We start from the raw sequence: 22,491 nt of genomic DNA, 5'->3' as shown, positions 1-22,491 counted from the left end.
CAGAGAAAGACAAATACTGTATTATTTCATTTATATGTGGAACTTAAAAAACAAATGGAGAAACATAACAAAACAGAAGCAGAATTTTAGATACAAAGGGCAAACAGGTGGTTTCTCCAGGAGGTAGGGGGTGAGGGAGGAAACAAATAGGTAAGGGAGATCAATAGCTATAAATTTTCAGTTGCAAAGTAAATGAGTCACAGATATCAAATGTACAGTGTGAGGAATATAGTCAATAACTGTGTAATACCTTGGAGACATAGTGTAACTAGACTTCTCATTTTGAAATGTATGGAAATATCAAATCACTACGTTATACACTGGGAATTAACATAGTTTTGTAGGTCAATTATACTTCAAAAATAAACGAACTCGTAGAAAAGGGTATCAGATTTGTGGTTACCAGAGGCAGGGGAGTGGGGAGGGGGGAACTGGATAAAGACAGTCAAAAGGTACAAACTTCCAGTTCTAAGATAATTAAGTACTAGGAATATAATGTACAACATGATAAATATAATTAACATTGCTATATGTTATATATGAAAATTGTTAAGGAAGTAAATCCTAGGACTTCTCATCACAAGGAAAAAATTATCTCTATTTCTTTAATTTTGTATCTGTATGAGCTGATGGATGTTCACTAAACTTATTATAATTATATATAATTATTTGGTGATGACTGTAGGTCAAATAATTACACTATATACCTTAAACTTATACAATTATATCTCCATAAAACTGGAAGAAAAAATTCTAGCAAATATTTTAAAAATATCTATACCAATAATTCACAAACCCTTCCGAGAAATAAAAGATGGAGAAACACTTTTTAACTTATTCTATGAAGTCAATATTACCCTGATACCAAAACCAGACAAAGACATGACAAGAAAACTATAGACCAATATCCCTTATTAATATAGATGCAAAAACTTCAACAAAATAACCTGGCATCATAAAAAATTATATACAATGTCCAAGTAGAATTTATCCCAGGGATGCAAGATTGGTTCAACATATAAAAATCAATCAACGTACTGGGGGAGGGCATAGCTCAGTGGTAGACTGCACGCTTAGCATATGCAAGGTCTTGGGTTCAATTCCCAGTATCACCATTAATAGATAGGTAGGTAGATAGATAGATCCCCAACAAATAAAAATCAATCAATATAATACACCGTATTAATGGAATAAAGTATAAAACCACATGATCATCTCTATAAATTCAGGAGAAGCACTTGACAAAAGCTAACAGCCCATCACAATTAAAAACACTCAACAAACTAGGAATAGAAGGAAATTTCCTCAACTGATAAAGGGTGTCTATGGAAAACCCACAGCCAACATCATACTTAACAGTGAGATTGAAAGCTTTCACCCTAAAATCAGGAATAAGACAAAGATGTTTGCTCTTGCCACTTCTATTCAACATTGTACTAAAAGTGCTAGCCAGAGCAATTAGGAAAGGAAATAAAAGACATCCGGATTTTAGAACAAGTGAAGCAATATATTTCCAGCTGACATAATTTTATATATAATAAATGTTAAAGAATCCACAAAAAACTATTAAAACTAATAAAGGAGCTCAGCAAGCTTATAGAATACAAGATAAATATACCAAAATCAGTTGTATACATTAGCAATAAACAATTTGAGAATAAAATTAAGAAAACAATTTTTTACAATAGAATCAAAAAGAATAAAACACTTAGCAATATATTTAACCAAAGAAGTTCAATACTTATACACCAAAAACTATAAAACATTAGTGGAATCAATCAAATACCTAAATAAATGAAAAGACATTTATGAGCTGGAAGACAACATTGTTGAACTGCCAAAACTCCTCAGTTTATCTACAGATTCACTGAAATCTCTATCAAAAAAAATTTTTTTGCAGAAATGGACAAGCTGATCAAAAATGCATATGTAAATGTAAAGGGCCCAGAATGGCCAAAACAAGCACTTTTCAAACACTTTCCTTGAAAGTGAAGAACAAAGCTGTGTATCTCACACTTTTCAATTTCAAAACTTATTACAAAGCAGTATTTAATCAAGAAAGTGTGGTACTGGCATAAGGGTAGACATATAGACCAATGGAATATAATTGAAAGTTCAGAAATAAACCCATACGTGTATAATCACTTGATTTTAAACAAAGGTGCCAAGGCCATTCAATGAGGAAAAAATAATCTTTTCAACAAATAATGCTGAGACAAATGGATATCCACATACAAAGGATTAAAGTTCAACCCTTACCTCATACCATATACAAAAATTAACTTGAAACTGATCAAAAACTTAAATATAAGAATTAAATCCATAAAGCTCTTAGAAGAAAACATTGGTATAAATCTTCATGATCTTAGACTAGGTAATGATTTCTTAGATAGGACACTAAAAGCATAAACCACCAAAGACAGATATATTAGACTTCATCAAAATTTTAAAAATCTTTGTGTTTCAAAGAACACTACTAAGTAAGTGAAAAGACAACTCACAGAATGGAAAAAATATTTGGAAATTACATGTGCGATAAGGGGCTAGTGTACCAAATATTAAAAAAAACAACAAACCAGACACAACTCTAGAACTCTTACAACTCAACAATAAAAAGGCAACCCAATTTAAAATAGGCAAAGGATCAGAATAAACATTTCTCCAAAGATGATGTACAAATGGTCATTTATATAAAAAGATGTTCAACATCACTAATCATTAGGGAAATGCAAATCAAACCAAAATGAGACACCACTTCATACCATTAGGATGGTTATAATAAGAAAAAAATGGACCATAACAGATGTTAATGATAATGCGGAAAAACTGGAATCCTCCTACATTGCTGATACAAATGTAAATTGGTACAATCATTGTGAAAAATAGTTTGGCAATTCCTCAAGAAGTTAAATATGGGATTTCTATATAACCCTGCAATCAACTCCTAGTTATATACCCAAGAGAACAGAAAACAGATACTCAAACAAATAATTGAACATGAGTGTTTACAGTGGCATTATTCATAAGAGACAAGAGGTGGAAATTATCCAAATGTCCATCAGCTGATGCATGAATGAACAAAAAAAAGGTATATCCAAACAAGGAAATGTCACTTGGCAATGAAAAGGAATGAAGTATTGATATCTGCTACAATGGGAATAAACTTTGAAAATATTATGCTAAGCAAAAGAAGCCAGACACAAAAGCAACACATCGTACGATTCCATACATTTCTATCTGGATGCCCAGAACAGGCAAATCTATATTTATCTATTTTCTAAGTAGATTAGTGGTTGCTAGGAATGGGGTCGGGGCGGAGTAGGGAATGAATGCTAATGGGTATAGGGTTTTATTTTGGAGTGATGAAAATATTCTGGAATCAGTGGTAACAGTTACACGACCTTGCGATATACTAAAAATCATTAAATTGTACATTAAAAAAATTTTTTTTGACAGAGGTATTGGGGATCAAACCCAGGACCTCCTGCATGCTAAGCACGTCCTCTACCACTGAGCTCTACCCTCCCTCCGATATTTTTAGTATTTGAATTGTATCTCAATTTTAAGAGTATACATTCTCTAATATAACATAAAAAGAAAATGGAAATATATTTAACTGAGCCAAAATAAACAAGAAAGGAAGAAAAAAGGAACATAGGCTAGCAGGACAAATAATAGACACATAGTTTACATAGTAAGTTTTAGCTCAAATATTATTAAATACATTATTAAAGTGGGCTAAATGTGTTGTGAAAAGAAAGACTTTCAGGCTGCATTTAAAAATATGTAGCATTAAATATACATAATATGCTGTTTACCAAAGAAAAAATCTAAAACTGAAAAGTTGAAATTAAAAAAGTAGAAAATATATACTGTGCAAATAGTAACTAGACCAAAACTAGTGCACCCATATGAAAATATCTGTGAAAGAAGAGTTACTTCATAATGATAGCAGACTGAATTTTAATGAAAGATAAAACAATTCCAAATTTGTGTGTACCTAACAGCTTAACTTCAAAATATGAGAGTCAAAAATTGACAGCTCTCCTAGAGAAAATAAACAAGTGTGAAAACATAAAGAGAGATGCTGGCACACTCAGTATTTGATGGGCTCTGAGCCTCCTATTCCTTCACTGTGGATGAGAGATTTAACAATTGTGTAAGTAGTTTTGAGTTGTTTCATTTTAAAGTTCCAAGTGTGGCAGGCAGCCTCTAAACCGGCTCCCCATCTCCCCGTCTTGACACTCTGGTGTAACGCCCTCCCCTTTAGTGTGGGATGGACGCAGTGACTTACTTCTAACAAATAGAGTGTAGCAAAAGTAGCGGATGTTCCTTCTGAAATCAGTCTATGAAATACTGTGACTTCCACCTTGTGCACCTTTGTTCTCTTTCTTGCTCACTAAGGGGAAGCTACGTGCCACGTTGTGAAGTGTCTTAAGGAGACACCCATGAGCCGAGGAACTGAGGGTTATTTCCAATCACAGCCAGTGGGGAGCTAAGGCCCTCCGTCTAACAACCCATGAGGACCCAAATCCTGCTGATGCCCCCATGGATGAGCTTAAAGTAGAACCCATCCCCAGTTGAGCCACAAGATAACTGCAGCCTGGTCAACGGCTTAACTGTAGCCTGTGAGTGACCCCAAGCCAAAGGACCCAGCTAAGCCAAGCCTAGATTTTTGTCCCAGAAAAATGTATTAGATAATAAATGCTGGTATTTTAAACCACTCAGTTTGGGGGTGATTTTTCTATGCAACAATAGATAATTAATACACTTAAGATGGTCAGTCTCACAATTACCATGATATTTGATAAGTGATAGATGATTGATAGATAGATAGATAGATATAGCATCTCAGCGAAAACTTTCATCTTAACATCCTCCTACATGTTGAAAAAACAGCTTGAGTGCTGTATTTAATGCAACTAGATAACTGAATAAATATATGACCTTATGTCCACAGAATGGAATTCAATGTAACTCTTTAAAAAGATGCAGTGATGGAGATGATCTTGCCAATCATCATCATCATGAAGATCTACTACTTGCCTAGATAAGAATTATTATTTTCAGCTCCATTTTTCAGATGAGAAAACCAAGACTTAGACAGGTGATGTAATTTTTCTAAGGTTACTTCTTAGTAAGCGTTGGAACAGGGATTTGACAGCAACCAAATCACAGCCAAGAACGTCATTCTCTCCCTTCATGGTTCTTTGGGTTTTACAGACCCCAGGGTTTTCAGGTTTATAACCCAAGGAAGGGGGAAGGAGCCATGAGCTTTAGGCTTTCTGGTTCTCTGAAAATGTAGTTCCCAGAGCTACACTTGATTTTATTTTGAAGCCTAAATAAATGTAAATGTATTGATTTCTAGGTAGTGACATCAGCTCATAGCAGTGTAAGTCATTCCTCTTTCTCTCCCCCAACCCCTTCTAAATAACTAGACATATATATATGTTGCCAGTGATTAGGTTCTTGTCTCGGTGCAAGAAGAATTCAGAAACGAGACATGGAGGTTAAGACAGTAAAATGGGGATTTATTAAAGAAATAGGCAGTACACTCTCAAGGGGAGAGCGGGCAGGCTCAGGCGAGCATCTGCGCTAAGTTTCTTTGGCAACTTGGTCACATAGGGTGTAGAAACGAATGGGCAGAATGTTCATTGGGGAGGAAAGGAATTGGGGTCGTATTCCCTGGTTCCATCCCAACTCCACCTTCCAGAGGGGAGGAGGTATTTTTGTCCTTATTTAGTCTGGGTCAGAAGTGTCATGGCATCGGTGCACGATGGGTACTTCTAATCTGCAAGGCTAATTTTATTGTAATGAGGGCAAAATGAGCAAGAGGTTACACTTCTACACTGGAGATTCCTGCCTTTTCCCACCTTTGTCTGCCGCCAGGACACTTGTCACCCCAAAATGTGTGACTTCTTATCAGTCCAGAGGTTCCTGCTTTTCTTTCTCTGCCTAGGGACCCCTGCTGTTTACATGGTGTATGGTTTCCTAATATTGGCCCTGGCCCCTCCTCTTTTGTCCAATTCCTTCCATTTAGCCTGCGTCCCCCTTTCTCTGCGCCTATCTAGCTGTCCGCTCTAACACATATATGAACAAAAGTGCTTCAGCATCCTAGGCCAAAGGACTCAGGAAAGCTCTTGTGCACATGTATACCCAAAAATGAATAAACAAGACTTTGGTAAGGGCTGTGGATCCAAGGAGTCAGAGGGCCTTCCCCACCACCATTCACCATGGTTGGTGAAAAAAACCTGGAGAGTTCTGATCTGGGCAGACACTCACAGGCAAGAGATTTTGTACAAATCTAGCCCACCTACAGAGAGATTCCAGCATGCCATCGGCATAGGACAGAGACAGATGGGGACACCAAGGAGAGGGAGGAACTATGCCAGACCTACCCCCTTCACAGGAGACGCTGCCCTGAACAGCAGCCACTGCCGTCTCTCCTGCAGAGGAGGTGGGAAGTGGTGAGGAACTGCCCAGCTACCCATTTGAACAGGTCACGGCTGCAGAAACCTGTTTCCAGCAGCACCCTGATTTCTGAGGAGACCTCCGTGACTGGGTGGAGGAAGGAGAAAGGGAAGAAAGTAGATAAGAATTTCAGAGAAAAAGAAGAACACAGTTGCTGCTGTCTGCTTCAGAATTTCAGCATGAAATCTGCCCACCAGGCTCCTGGACTACCCCGCACAAGAATCTTCCCACCTGACCTACAGACATCCCCAAAGCCCAGAGTGCTAAACCCACACTTCCTCCCACTCTGCTGCCAGCTCATTCGGGGCACTCCCGAGTGCACTGAGTGCATCTGTTGACAGATGAATCCAGTAGACAGGGAGCTTGCTCAGCTGGCAAGGGAGAAACCACAAACTTGGCCTATAGCGCCATCTTATGGAATACAAAATAAATGTTTCTAATAGCCAATCTGGTTAATTTTAAGAGCCAAAGTAAACATAAACCCTTAACTAAGAAAGGTGTCTGCTATGGTAAATGTGAAAGCAGAGATGCATATATTCAAACACTATGAAAACCCAAGGAAATATGTCATCACAGAAAATTCAACAGCAACCAAACACAAAGGCATAGAATATTATGATCTAACTAATAAAGACTTCAAAATAGCTATTATGATGAAATTCAACATACTTCAAGAAAACTCAAAAAGGCAATTCAATAAACCCAGAAATAAATATAAACTTAAGGAACAGAAGGATTTCTTTACTACAGATTTTGAAATTATAAAAAAGAACCATGCAGAAATTCTGGACCGAAGAACTCAATGAATGAAATGAAGAATGCAACAGACAGCATTAGCAGCAAGACAGATCAGATGGAAGAGTGAATAGGTGACTTGGAGGATAGGAATATAGAGAGAGTACAGTTAGAAGAGGAGAGGGAACTAAGATTTAATGAGTGAAGAAAGCCTACGAGAGCCATTGGTTTCCATCAGAGAGGCAAATAGCCAAGAAAGTGGGATTCCAGAAGAGAGGGAGAAGGGGAAGATAGTTTGTTTAAAGAAATAGTAGCTAAGTGTGGAGGGTGTAGCTCAAGTGGTAGAGTGCAGGTTGGCATGCATGAGGTCCTGGGTTAAATCCCCAGAACCTCCATTAAATAAAAAACAAAATAAATGAATCTAATTACTTCCCAGTTAAAGAAAAAGAAAAAAATAGTAGCTAAGAACTTCACAAACCTGGGGAAAAACTTGGACATACAGTTTCACAAAGCTACTAGAACACCCTATTATCTCAATTCTAATGAAACTGCCAAATATCAATGATTAAAGAATCTTAAAGACAGCTAGGGAATAAAGACAGTAATCTACAAAGGAACCCCCATTAGGCCATCTGAAGATTTTTCAACAGAAATTCTATAGGCCAAGAGAGGTTGTAGTGATGATATTAAAAACATTGAAAAATAAAAATTGCCAGCCAAGTATACTTTCTCCAGTAAAGTTATTCTTTAGGTATGAGGGAGAAATAAAGGCCCTTCCTTCCCAAACAAACAAAAGCTGAGGGAGGTAACCACCACTAACCATGCTTGCAAGAAATGCTGAGAGAATTTCTTCAAGATGAAATGAAAAGACACTAATCAGTGACATGAAAACATGTGAAAGTACACAACACGCTGGCAAAGGTGAAAAATAGAGTTAGAAACCTGTCACTCTATAATGGATGGTGTGTTAACCACTAAACTACAGTATAGAAGTTAAAGAGTAGCATAAATGACTATGGTTACTATAAATGGTAATAATTATATGCTATGAAAGAGGTAAATTTTAACACCAATAATATAAAACAGAGGAGTAAAATGTTGGAGCCTTTTAACATTAATAGGTTGCTATTTAGCCTAAAGTGGACCATTTTTTATATTGAACTATAGTTGATTTACAAAACTGAGCTAGTTTCAGGTGTACAGCATATCACTAAATATATATATATTTATATATTCTTTTTCAGATTCTTTTCCATTATAGGTATTCCATTATAGGTACAAGATATCAAATATAGTTCCCTGTGCCATACAGTAAATCCTTGTTGTTTATCTGTTTTACATATAGTAGTTTGTATCTGTTAATCCCATACTTCTAATTTATCCCTTTCCTCCTTTTCCTTTTGGTAATTATAAGTTTGTTTTCTATGTCTGTGAGTCTGTTTCTATTCTGTAAATAAGTTCATTTGTTTTATTTTTTAGAATCCACATATAAGTGATATCATAAGATATTTGTCTTTTTCTGACTTTCTTCACTTAGAATGATAAACTCCATGTTGCTGCAAAAGGTAATGTTTTATTGTTTTTCATGGCCGAGTAATATTCCATTGTATGCCATATCTTCTTTATCCATTCCTCTGTTGATGGATGCTTAGGTTGCTTCCATGTCTTGGCTATTGTAAATAGTGCTGCTATGAACATTGGAGTACATATATCTTTTTGAAGTAGAATTTTTGTCTTTTCCATATATATGCCGAAGAATAGAAATGCTGGATCATACGGTAACTCTATTTTTAGATTTTTAAGGAACTTCCATACTGTTCTCATAGTGGTTGCACTAGTTTAAATTCCCACCAACAGTATAAGAGGGTGCCCTTTTCTCCACACCCTTTCCTGCTTTTATTATTTTAGACTTTTTATGATGGCCATTTTGACCTGTGTGAGGTGATAACTGACTGTAGCTTTGATTCGCTTTTCTCTAATAGTTAGCAATGTTGAGTATCTTTTCATGTGTTTCTTGACCATCTGCATGTCTTCTTTGGAGAAATGTCTATTTAGGACTTCTGTCCATTTTTTAATTTTTTTATTGAGTTATATGAGCTGTTTGTGTATTAGAAATTAAGCCCCTTGTCAGTGGCATCATTTGCAAATATTTTCTTCCAGCCCACAGGTTGTCTTTTTGTTCTAATTATGGTTTCCTTTGCTGTCCAAAAATTTTTAAGTTTGACTAAGTACCATTTGTTTATTTTTGCTTTTATTTCTTTTGCTTTGGAATATTAACCTAAGAAAATATTCCTATGATTTATGTCAGAGTGTTTTGCCTATGTTCTTTTCTGGAGTTTTATGGTGTCATGTCTTATATTTCAGGCTTTAAGCCATTTTGAGTTTATTTTTGTGTGTGGTATGAGGGAGTGTTCTAACTTTATTGATTTATATGAGGCTGTCCAGCTTTCCCAACACCACTTACTGAGGAGACTGTCTTTTCTCCATTGTATATATTCATTGTATATTGCATATTCCTTGTATATTCTTGCCTCCTTTGTCAAAGATTAATTGATTGTTGGTGTGTGGGTTTATTTCTGGGCTCGTTTTATGTTTATGCCTTCAGCTTTGTTCTTTTTCCTCAGGATTGATTTGGCAATTCCAGGCAAAAATGGACTATCATTTCTATTAGATGTTTTATATAATTCACAAGGCAGCCACAGAGCAAAAACCCAGAGTAGATCTGCAAAAGGCAAAGAAAGGTGAACTAGAGAATACCACCATGGAAATTAATCAATTTACAAACTAGGCCAACAAAGACAGGAAAAGAAACAATGGAGATACAAAACAAGAAGAAATCAATTAATAAACTGGCAATAATCCCTACACATCAATAATTACTCTAAACATAAGTGGATTGATTTCACCATTAAAAGGTACAGAGTGGCTGAATGAATTAAAAAAAAACAAACACCCAACTGTAAGAAAGATCCACTTCAGATTTAAGGACAAATATAGAAGAATCAAAGTGAAGGGATAGAAAATTATATTCCATGCAACTGGAAACCAAAACAAAGTGGGGATAACTATACTTACATCTGACAAAATAGACTTTAAGCCAAAAATGGTAAAAAGAGACAAAGAAGGTGATTATATAATGATAAAGTAATCAATCCATCAGAAATATACAACAATGATAAATATATACAGACCCACCATTAGAACACCTGAATATATTAAGTGTATACTTAATGATATGATAGGATATATGAAAAGAGACATAGACAATACATTAATAGTAACATATTTCACTTTCAGTAACAGATCATCCAAGGAAACTATTGATCATCCAACAGAAAACTATCAAGAAAATGATGAACTTAAACTATACCTTAAACCAAATGGACCTAACAGGCATCTATAGAACATTCCATCCAATAGCAGCAGAATACATATTCTTCTCAAGCACATTCTGCACATTTTTGAGGGTTGATCATATGATAAGACACAAAACAATTTTTAGCAAATTTAGGACGACTGAAATCATACCAGGTATCCTTTCCAACCACAATGATTTAAACTAAAAATTATAAAAGAAGAAAGCTGGAAAATCCACAAAGCTGCAAAATCTACTAAATAAAACATTCCTGAAAAACCAATGGGTCAAAGAACAAATAAAAGAAATTCTCAAAAAAAAAATGAAAATAGAAATGCAACTTACCAAAACTCTGAGCAGTCCAGAGAGGTTACAGATGTTATAGAGAGAAATTCATACATAAAGATTAGAAAAGTCTAAAATACACAACCTAACTTTACATTTCAGGGAACTAGAAAAAGTAGAATAAATTAAGCCCAAAGTTAGCAAAAGGAAGGAAATAAAGCCCAGAGTGGAAATAATGAAAATATAGAGTAGAAAACAATAGAATGGATCAACAAAACTAAGAAGTAGCTTTTCAAAAAATAAACAGAATTGAGAAAGCTTTGGCTAGATTAATCCTTTCTTTTTTAAGAAAAAAGACAGAAGGCAAAGTTAGAAACAAAAAGGAGATACTAAGTTGTTCATACAGAAATACATAAGATGAGAGACTACTATGAAAAATTTTATGTCAACAAAAAAATGACTCACGAGAAATGGCTAATTGTCTAGAATCGTACAACCTAACAAGACTGAACCAGGAAAAAAATAGCAAGTCTGAAAGACAAATAATGAGAAAGGGGATTGAATCAATATCTAAAACCTTGCAACACAAAAAAACCTCAGAATCAAATGGCTTCACTGGTGAATTCTACAAAACATTTAAGGAAAAAATTAACACCAATCCTTAGAGTCTTCCAAAATTTGGAGAGGAGGAAACATGTCCAAACTTTTTCAAAGGGGTGAGCATTGCCCTCATACCAAAGCCAGATAAGGACACTACAAGAAAAGAAAACTATAGACCAACATCTCAGATGAACACAGATACAAAAGCTCCCAACAAAATATTAGCGAACTGAATTCAAGAACACATGAAAAGAATTATACATCATGACCAAGTGGGATTTATCCCTGGGATGCAAGAAACGTTCAACATTTGCAAACCAAAATGTGCTATTCCACATTAATAGAATGATAAAAATCATATGATCATTTAATAGATACAGAAAAAGTATTTGACAAAATACAACACCACTTCATGATAAAAAAAAAAAAAAAACTCAACAGACTGGGGCTAGAGAGATCATACCTCCACATATACAACAACTCAGAGCTAACATTACACTCAATGGAGAAAAACTGAAAACGTTTCCTCTAATATCAGACACAAGATAAGAGTGCTGACTTTCACTACTCTTATTCAACATAATTCTGGAAGTCCTAACTGCAGCAATTAGTCAAGACAAAGAAATAAAAGACATCTAAATTGGAAAATAAGAAGTAAATCTTTGCTATTTGCTGATGATATGATCCTATATATTAAAAGTTCCACTCAACTAAAAATCTGTTGGATATAATCAATGAATTCAGTAAATTTATAGTATATAAAATCAACGCACAGAAATCAGTTGCTTTTCTACAAACTAACAATGAAGCATCTGAAGAAGAATTAAAGAAAACTCTCAGAAAGGTTCACAGTAGCATCAATCACAATAGAATATTTAGGAATGACTTTAACCACAAAAGTGAAAGATCCATACAACAAAAACTACAGGACTTTTTTCTAAGAAATCAAAGAAAATACAAATAAATGGAAAGACATCCTGTTCTCATTATTTGGAAGAGTTAATTGTATTAAAATGTCAAATAAATCCTTATATAGTGCATCTTTAATAGAAATAGAAAATACAATCCTAAAATTTGTCTGAAACCACAAATGACTCCAAATGGCCAAAGCAATCATGAGAAAGAACAAAACCATAAGCATCATGCTTTCTTATTTCAAACTATATGACAACGCTATAGCAATTAAATCAGTATAATATTGGTATAAAAGCAGACCCATAGACCAATGGAACAGAATGGAAGGCCCACTATTAACCCCCTGCATATTCAGTCAGCTAAAATTTAATAATGGAAACAGGAACATCCAGTGGGGAAAGGATAGTCTCTTTAACAATGATGTTGGGGAACTCGGAGAACCATATGCAGAAAAGTGAAATTGGACTAACTTACATAACTCAGAAAACTAACTCAAAGTGGATCAAACAATTTAACATAAGATCTGAAACTATAAAACTCCTAGAAGAAAACATAGAGAAGAAGCTTCTCAACATTAGACTTGTCAGTAATATTTTGGATATGACACCAAAAGCACAAACAACAACAACAACAAAATCAGCAGCTGGGACCACATCAAACTTAAAGCTTCTTCACAGTAAAAGAAACAAACAAAATGAAAAGGCAACCTACAGGATGGGAGAACATTTTTGCAAACCATACATCAGAATAGGGGTTACTATCTAAAACATTATATAAAGAACTCATAAAACTCAATAACAAAAGAAAGCTGATTAAAAATGAGCAGAGGAACTAAACAGACATTTTTCCAAAGAAGATATCCAAACTGCCAATGAGTACATGAAAAGGTGATCAACGTCACTAATCATCAGAGAAATGCAACTCAAAACCAGGATGAGGTTTCACCTCACACCTGTTAGAATGTTGATCATTAAGAGGACAAAAAATAACAAACGTTAGCAAGAATGTGGAGAATAGGCAAACCTTGTGAAATCCTTGTGGGATTGTAAACTGGTTCAGCTACTATGGAGAACAGTATGGAAGTTCCTCCAAAATTAAAAGTAGAACTACTTTGTAAAAAATTAGAAGTAGATGCAGCAATCCCACCACCAGGTATATAGCCATAGGAAATAGAAACTGGTTATGGAAGAGAAGTATGCATTCCCATGTTGATTGCAGCATTATTCACAATAGCCATGATATGGAAATAAATGTCTATCAAAAAGTAAATTGATAAAGAATTTTCAGATTTTCAGATAAAGAAATATCAGTGTTAATTCTGTAAATGAATGTACTGACCACTCTGAAATGTTAATAGAGATGTATTTAAGGACATGTTTAAAAAAAAAAATGTTTCCAGGTGCTATTGGCTGGATAAGATGAGAACATTTTATTTCTGTGAATAGATTTGTTCACCATTATGTAATGAATGTATAAAACAAATGTAATAAAGATGTATCTATTGGAGAAAAATGCAAAATGTACTGCCTCTTGAATTTTAGAAACAATCTGTATACATGTTACACCTATGTTATTCTAAGAAGCCCTTGTTATCCATTGTTTGGTCTCCCATCTGATTTACTCTGCTGTAAATGCTCTCTATTGCATTTTCATTTCATTCACTGAGTTCTTCAGATCCAAAATTTCTGCTTGGTTCTTTTTTACGATTTCTATCTTTTCGGCCAATATCTCATTTTAAACCTATATTTTGTGTGTGTGACTTCATTGAAATGATTCCTGAATTTCTTCAAAAGGGCTATTTTGAAATTTTTATCAGCTAGATGACAAAATTTGAGAACTGCTATCTTTTGGTGATGACAGGCTTCCTCGATTTTTACGTTCCCTGTGGTTTTACATTGCTGATTTTGCATTTGAAGTAGCACTTATTTAAACCTTTGCTGGTTGCCTTCAGATGGGGTTTTGTTAGTGCTGTTATTATCCAGAATGTTCTCTGCCTTTGTATGGGTACACTGGTCCTACTCTTCTTGCTCCCTCTGTGGCAGAATTCTTATGATTTTGTACCTTCTCTGGTTCTTAAAACCCACCAGGTTGGCTGTTGGAAACCTCTATTGTTCCCCAAAAGGTGGGAATTCAACTTTGTGGTTTCTCACTTGCCCACAGACTTTGGCCTGTTTTCTAAGGGCGTTTCCTGCCTGTCAGAGCTCATTCTCTGTGCACACACAAGAAGTCAGCTGCAGAGTGGGGAGAGGTATGGGGTTGTCGCTCAGTGCTGTTGGAGTGAGTGTGGACCCAGTAGGGAGGTCCCCAGATACATGCTCTTAGAATCTCACGGGCGGGTGGAATTCCTGCATCCTTTTCATGCCTTTTGATATTTGTATCTGCCCGTTTCCCCAGTATCTTCCCTCCTCCCATAGAGGTCCTGCCCTGGTACTCTGGGTGCTGCTGAGAGAACACGTTTCTCCAACTGCATTTCACACCACTAAGTACTCATTGCTCTACTTTTGCCCTGCAGGAGAATTTGCCGGTTCCTGAGAGTCCAGTCCTATACAGTGTTGCCCTGGGGAGGAAGGGTCTTAGTGGCTACTCACTGTCTTACATTCAGGAACCAAATTCATTTGGTTCATGTGTTGCCCCTTCTGTTTCAAGCTTGTTGTCTGACTCTCCTTATCCAAATCAAGAACCAAATAGATTTAGAAGGTAAGGAACAAAAATACACTGAACTTTTGGATTGGCTATCACTGGTTATCTGTAGTGAGTTAATTATGAGAACATTTTACTTTTCAAATAAATTGCTGTAGTGTTTTAATTTTTACAAGCATGTTTTAATAATTAATTTTTATAAAACATGTTTGTTGGTGGAATGCCTCTTGTCACTATCTTGAGAACCATAATACAAATTCCCAAAGGGGGCCTTGTCTGAATATTTGGAAACTGATGCCCTTGGAGATGTGAGAATCAGCCCTGTTTCCCTTGTTCCTACTTAAAGATCTCAGCTTCAGCGGGTCCTTCCTTAGTGTGACATCTGGTTTGTTGGGCTGGATGCCCCTGTGTTGAACAGGCATCCATCAACATGCCACGTGAACTGTTCAGATTTCACTCACATAGCAAACAATTCACGCCTCAGGCCCTCAATTATGCAGGGTCCATTGTTGAGTATTTTGAAGGTGGGGTGAGGTTGGTAGCCTTTCCAACATTTTGCTTTGGGCCTCAGCATCACTGTTTCTTTCTCCTTTTACTCTAGAGCCAGTGCTTAGATGATTAGAACACTGTGCAAATGAGACATTGGTTTTGGTGTGAGGACCTGTTGGCTGGCCCTCACCAAAGATTTTAGATGGCTGCCTGGAAACAACTGCTGATCACCAGAAGGACCAAGAGAGGCAGCTCACGTGGACCAAGGTCAATCCAGGCCTCCTGGAGAAGGCTGCAAACTTCTAATGGATAGCAGGTCCTTCTAAGCACCTCTTTCAAGATTGGAGGCATCATTTTGGCAAAAAAAAAAAAAAAAAAAAAAAAAAAAAGTCTGCTGATTTATACACCTTACCATAAATTTTTGCTAGTAGCAATTTGTTAGTTGTGTGACAGCTACCACCAGAGAGATTCTCTGCAGCTTTAACACCTCCAGGAGTGAGAAACTGTTACATAACATTGTTTGGAAAGAAGAAAATTACCTGTAACTCTTTCTCTAAGGGTGTGTGATTATTATTACAATAGTCCTCAGCTCCGTTACAGGGGACCCTCAGGTGTAGTTCATTCCCTTAGTGTCTTAACACTCTCCCCCACCTCCATTATCAATTTCCAATTTTCTCATAAAGGGGAAGGAGGAATAGCCCATTGTTTGTAAAGAGAAGAGGGACTCCTGCTGCTGTGAGTACTACCGACTGCAAAGTTCAAGTCACAAGCCCCAGTGACTGCCTATGCGTGTAGTAGTCACAGGGACGAGAGAGGGGTGGGATTAAGAGTCTTTCCTACTTAGTGCACCTGGTAAGTTCTCTCCTCAGCTCCGGCTGTCATGGAATCCCAGAGCAGTGAACTTCAAATGATGCCAGCAACCACACTGAAGGTCCAGAATCAGACCATTCATTGTTTCTCTCAATCTGTCTGTCTCTCTCTCTCTCTCAGAACTGGACACTTAGAAGAACCATGGCTCCTGCAAGTAAGCAGGTTTGGAGAGATACACCATACCTGAGTGCTTCAAGTGTAACTTTCACTTGATTTCAAACTGGGTGGGTGGGTGTGGGTGTGTGTGTGTGTAGAACCGTTTTTAGCAGCTTCATGGGGGAGTAGTTGACTTATAACAGTTCACATAAAGTTTACGATTTGATATGTAAGTGTTTACATATCTATACACCTGAGAAGACATTACCATAATCAAGAAAGTGAACATATCAATCACCCCATTTGCTTGTCTTTTTTCACTTAAAGAAGTTTCATTCATACCAAATGGGTACCCCTTTTATAAATATTGTTACAAATGTTTAATACTTCTTTAAATGCATTGCAGAAGAGCTATAATTTTCAATCCTTGAAATAACATTTTTCTCAAAGTAGCTTGCATAGAACACTTATATATCCATCATTAATGTGTATATTTTTAAATAGTTCTCAATGTATTACAGAATGGCAAACCCTCTCTTCACTTAAAAAAGTCTTGTTTTGTACCAACTGGGAACCACTTTTATAAACCTCAGTATTGTAAGTGCTTATTAAACACTTCTCTAAATGCATTACATTCCCTGAAATAGCATGCTTCTCGAAGTCTCCTGTACGTACTTTTAATTTTTTATAATTGAAATATACTTGACATACAACATTGTGTAAAATTCAAGCTGTGAAATATGTTGATTTGATCCATTTAAATATTGTAATATGATTGCCATGGTAGCAATAATTAGCATATCTATCAGGTCACATAATTATCATTTTAGCGGCTGGAATAATTAAGATACAGTCTCTTAGCAAGTTTGATGATTATAATACAGTATATTCTTGTCTATATTGACTATTAGAATTGTAGGATTTCTACTAGTTGCAAGTTTATTCTTTTAAACATCTATCCTATTCCTCACAATCCCCCAATAAACACCATTTAACTGTGTTTTTATAAGATGGCTTTCTAATTTTTTTCTTTGAATTTTTTTTTATTCTTACTAGTTCTTTCGCTACCAGTTTCTCACTTCACTTGTCCTCAATCTAACCATCAGCTGCTCAGGGTTCCTTACCTCATGCAAGGAGGAAACTCTTCCTTCACGAGTTCCTGAAGAATCGATTGGGATCTAATTCTTCTATGGTTCCATCTTCTTTTGTTTCTATGTTTCTGGAGTTTTCCACAGAGTCCTTCTTCACCTCGTTATTCAATCACCACCCAGCTTCTCCTTGCTCATCACGGCAGGTAGTCGAGTCCGGTGTTGCAGAAAAATGTGTTACACCTCCGTGTTACAGCTCAGTTGTGACAGCAACCTGGAACAGGGCGAGAGACCAAGCAGCACTCAGAGAATTGGACAACTCAGGTTTATTACACCAGCGGAGCCAAAACAGTTAACACTTCAACCTTTGGACCCCATCTGTAGGTTTACACAGGCCTTTTATAGGCTGCCAATTTTACACTTTGCAACGTCATATGCAAATAAAGTACAACAGAAGTTGACCAACCAAGAACAAGCTTTGTAGAAATAGTCCAATCAGGAGTGAGCCCCATGTAAATAAAGTACTACAAGTGGACCAATCAGAAGTTAGGGAAGTGGACCAATCAGAAGTGAGAGTAATAACCAATCAGGAATGAGAGTAATAACCAATTAGAAGTGAGAGTAGTAACCAATCAGGAGTGAAGGAAATAACCAATCAGAAGTGACCTCAGGGAACCAGTAGAATTCCAGGTGTAAGTTAGCCGCTTTAGAGGCAAGAAGTGAGGCAGAGCCTCTGGGCCAGGGAACCGGACCATGCTCAGAGGAGATCAGCGGCCCTGCCTAGGGGTCCTGCTGGTCTTTTTATGGGGCTTCCCGCCACACCGGGGGGCCCAAGTGTGCAGGTGACAGTACCGCCTCCTATTTCAGTAGGCCCTTCGTGACACCCCCTGGTGGGAGTCCTGCCTTCCCGGGACCAATGACCTCAGCAGCAGGCAGCTCCAAGTTGCCAAGATCGGCAGCGAATGTTCTAGAACTGAGTTCACGTCCGGTCCCAGAGATCGCCCTCGGGCGCCATCTAGAATCTCGCAGCTCCGGGAAGCCGGTCCACACGATTTTGCCGGGTGGGAGGGGCCGGATGGACTGACCCCAGGTCTCTCACAGCCAACTAGGGCGCTCAGTCTGGGCGTCTTCCTGCGGAAGTCCGCGGCCACCTGAGACCACCTCAGCACTTTGGAGGTGAAGCTCATCACACTTCACTTCAGCCCTTAGAAGCAGAGTCAACGGGCTCCTGCCTCAGGGAACGCAGTGCATCATCTCCATCACAAAACCCGTGCGTCCTTCACTCACGTCCACTCTCCGCCTGGGGCGCGAACCCACAGAGACGCGCGGAGCCCGCCCGCCTCGCTGCGCCAATGCCGGAACCTCAGGCACGGAAGGGTTGCCGTCCAAGTTGGCTTTTTTAGATTCCACATATAAGTGAAATCACACAGTAACTGTCTTTCTCTGACTTATTTCACTTAGCATAAATAATGTCCTCAAGGTCCATTCATGTTTCAAACGATAGGAAGTCTTTCTCAGGACTGAATAATATTCTGGTGTGTGTGTACACATCTTCCTTCTTCATTCACTTGGTGCTGGGCGCTTAGGTTGTTTCTGTATACCGGCTATTGTGAATAATGCTGCAATAAACATGCGTGTGCAGATAGTTCTTCAATATCCTGTTTTCATTTTGTTGGGTATAGACCCAGAAGTGGAATTTCTGAATAACATAGTAAATCTGTTTTAAATTTTTTGAGGAACAGCCACATTGTTTTCTGCAGTGCCTGAACCAAATATATCCCCATCACTGTATACTAGGGTTTCCTTTTCTCAACATCCTCACCAACAATTAGTATCTTTTGACTTCTGGATGATCAACATTATAACAGGTGTGAGGTGATACCTCATCATGGTTTTGATTTGCATTTTCCTGATGATCAGTGATGAGCATCTTTTCTTGTCTTCTATGGAAAAATGTCATTTAATTTCTCTAATTTTTATAGCTGCTCTAGTAGCTTTGTGGACTTGTATACCCAAGTTTTCCCCTAAGTTTGTGAAGTCCTCAGCTATTATTTCTTTACACAAACTATCTTCTCCCTCTCTTTTCTGGAATCCCAATTATACGGCTATTTGCCTTTCTGATGAAAACCAATAGCTCTCATAGGATTTATTCACTCTTAAAATCTTAGTTCCCTCTCCTCTTCTAACTGTACTCTTTCTATATTCCTATCCTCCAAGTCACCTATTCATTGCCCATCTGATCTGCCTTGCTGCAGATGCTCTGTGTTGCATTTTTCTTCTAATTCATTGAATTATTTGGCTCCAGAATTTTTGCTTCGTTTTTTCTTTATAATTCGATCTCTTTGGTAAACAACTCCTTCTGCTTATTAATTTTATTCCTTATTTCATTGAATTCTCATTCTGAGTTTTCTTGTAGCTTGTGGAATTTCTTCGTAACAGCTATTTTACCAGTTAGATCACAATATCCCATGCCTTTGGGTTCAGTTCCTGGGGAATTATCCTTTTCTTCTTGTGATACCATATTTATTTGATTTTTCATATTGCTTGTAAGTATGCCCTTCTGCTTTCACATTTGAAGTAGCAGGCGCCTCCTTAACTAAGCTTCAATGTCTTCCTTGGTTTTTACAGCTAAACAAGGCTGACTTTTTTCTAAAACTTTCTTTTGTATTCCAGAAGGTGGCGCTACAGTTCACATTTGTGGTCTTGCCCACAGACAGCAGCCTGTTTTCTGAGCATGCTCCCTGTCTACCTGAACTTGCTCTTGCTACTGCACTCGGCAGCACGCGCTGGAAACCCGGAGCAGGATGGTGGGCGGTGTGTGCTTAGCACTCAGGGCTCCGGTCGTGCCCCCGGCGGGTGGAGAGATCCTAAGATCTTAACTTCCTGTGACGTCCTGAAGCAGACAGCGGAAGACCTGTTTCTTTAATGCCCTTTGATATTCTTATCATCTCTTTTCTTCCCTTTCTTCTCCCCTCAATCCGGTTATGGAGGGCCCTCCTCAGAAATCAGGGTGCTTCTGACCCACACAAGCAGGGTAGCTGGGAAGTCGCTCGGCACTTTCGCTTTCCATCTTCTCTGTGAGAGAGGTCGCTGGCTGCTGCCACTTCAGACAGCTCAGACCTGGTGCAGCGTTGCCCTGGCGATGGGGCAGCTCTGGTGAGTTCCTCCCTCTCCTGTGTGTGTAACCTGGCTTGGACTCTCCCCTAGGTTAGGCTGGACATATTCCTTCTCGCAGGTGGGTATCTGCTCACTTTGCACTCTCCAGGATTATTTCTCCAGTGACAGTGAGTGTGTGTGTGTGTGTGGAGTGAGTCCCCCAATTTCCTTGGATCCCTAGTCCTTACCAAGCTCTTGTTTATTTTTTGATGCACAGGTCGGCTAGAATCCTGGATCCCTTAGTGTTGGGTGCAGAGTTGGGACGTCTAATAGCTGTTTCTGAAAGGGAAAAGAAAAGAGGAACCACCTTACCTCGCTGTAAGGCTGACATCACCCCCCTCCCCCCTGCCCTGTACCTCTTTGTAACCCACCCTCCTGCTCCTCTCTGCCCCACTCCAGCAACCACTGACCTGCTTTTGGTCACAAATAAGTAGCTATGCAAACTACTTATAATGTTATTTCTGATCCCCAGCTGATTATTCACTAGCCATCTTGATTTTTAGCAGGAACATTCAAAAAATGCTGCTCAATGATCCAAACAAAGCGGTCAGAAAGGGAAATGAAAAACAAACAAACAAACAAATAGTAGAAAGCCTACCAGTCCCTCAACATGCCTCTAATCCAGGCATCTTGACTTCTAACACACTCCTTTCTCCTTCCACCCATTGTAGAGGCTGGTAGGAGTTCTGTTTCCCCACAGCCACTCTTTCTCTCTATTATTTATTGGCGGAAGTCTGCCCTCTACTTATGCTTGGCCACTAAGCATCAACTGCATGTGTGTTTTTGTGTGTGTGTGTGTGTGTGTGTGTGTGTGTGTTAACTATCAGCTAAGGACTGAAACAAAGCCCCCCTAAAACCAACTTCCTCTGCAGAATTTATAATTAACCTCTCTCCAAAACTTTACTCCCTTTCTTCTCCTGAGCTTGTTTCCCTCGAGACTGAGAAGTAGCAAAGAAAAGGGGAGCCTGAAACCATTTACAAGCTCCTATGTCCCCGTCCTTCGAAGTAAAAGGCCTTTGCTTCAGTCTCCCAGGCCTGCCCTAAGTCTCAAAGGCTGGCTCAAAAGTTAGTGATAAGGAAATGTGAAGATGTAGAAACAAAGAACAGCTGTTGGGCCGGGAAATTGGTTAACAATTCAGACTATAGATCCGCCACATAGCAGAACCACTGAACTCCCAGTTCCCTGAAAGGTACAGGTAAAGGCCTGACACACAGTCCTATGTTGTTTTTCCAGAAAGCAGACCCTAACCAGATAAAAATGCTGACAACAAGCACGTAGACCAGAGATTGGCTGAAACCAGGTTGACGGTGCTTGAAACTTGACCGTGATGCCAGTCAATCTGAGAATTGTGCACAAGCTGATCACACACCCTACAGCCTCACACTGCCTTTAAAACCCCTTCCCTGAATGCCATCAGGGATTTCCGGTTTTGAGCATGAGCTGCCCTTTCTCTTTTCTTGGTGCCCTACAATAAATGTTGTACTTTCCTTCACCACAACCCAGCATCATTACATGTACTGCACGTGGGCGAGTGGACCCAAGTTGGGTTTGGTAAAGACCAAGCCCTATTTATGTGAACCGTTAAGCTTTTATCTCTGAACAGCCCATGCTCACATGTGACACTGAGTCGGGCTCCATGGAGCATTGTCCCGGAGTTGAGGGATGCAACTATGCAATGTGTGCCCATTCTTCTAGTAAGGAAGACTGGATTTAAACCTATTGCTGAGGAAATAGAAGCTGAAGAGAACCTCAATACATAGCCTGCCGAAAAAGGAAAATCATTTGTGTCC

At 38.2% G+C, this 22,491-nt stretch overlaps 2 long non-coding RNA genes across 2 annotated transcripts in view; one reads left to right on the top strand and one right to left on the bottom strand.

Annotated features, from left to right (window-relative positions):
* LOC141579244 (uncharacterized) overlaps positions 1-17,896 on the bottom strand; it is a 40,756-nt gene extending 22,860 nt beyond the window's left edge. Inside the window, exon 1 of the long non-coding RNA XR_012510397.1 lies at positions 17,581-17,896. This is a non-coding gene — a long non-coding RNA (uncharacterized LOC141579244). The remainder of the gene's footprint in view (positions 1-17,580) is intronic.
* A 2,560-nt stretch (positions 17,897-20,456) lies between these two features.
* Positions 20,457-22,214, top strand: LOC123619023 (uncharacterized). The gene is made up of 3 exons (XR_006727535.2): positions 20,457-20,700; positions 20,918-21,018; positions 21,935-22,214. It is a non-coding gene; the product is annotated as an uncharacterized LOC123619023 (long non-coding RNA).
* Positions 22,215-22,491: the final 277 nt, after the last annotated feature.

This window comes from Camelus bactrianus, chromosome 11, assembly GCF_048773025.1.
Source record: "Camelus bactrianus isolate YW-2024 breed Bactrian camel chromosome 11, ASM4877302v1, whole genome shotgun sequence".
NCBI lineage: Eukaryota > Metazoa > Chordata > Mammalia > Artiodactyla > Camelidae > Camelus > Camelus bactrianus.
The sequence above is the reverse complement of the archived record's forward strand: the minus strand, read 5'-3'. Positions and strand labels throughout refer to the sequence as shown.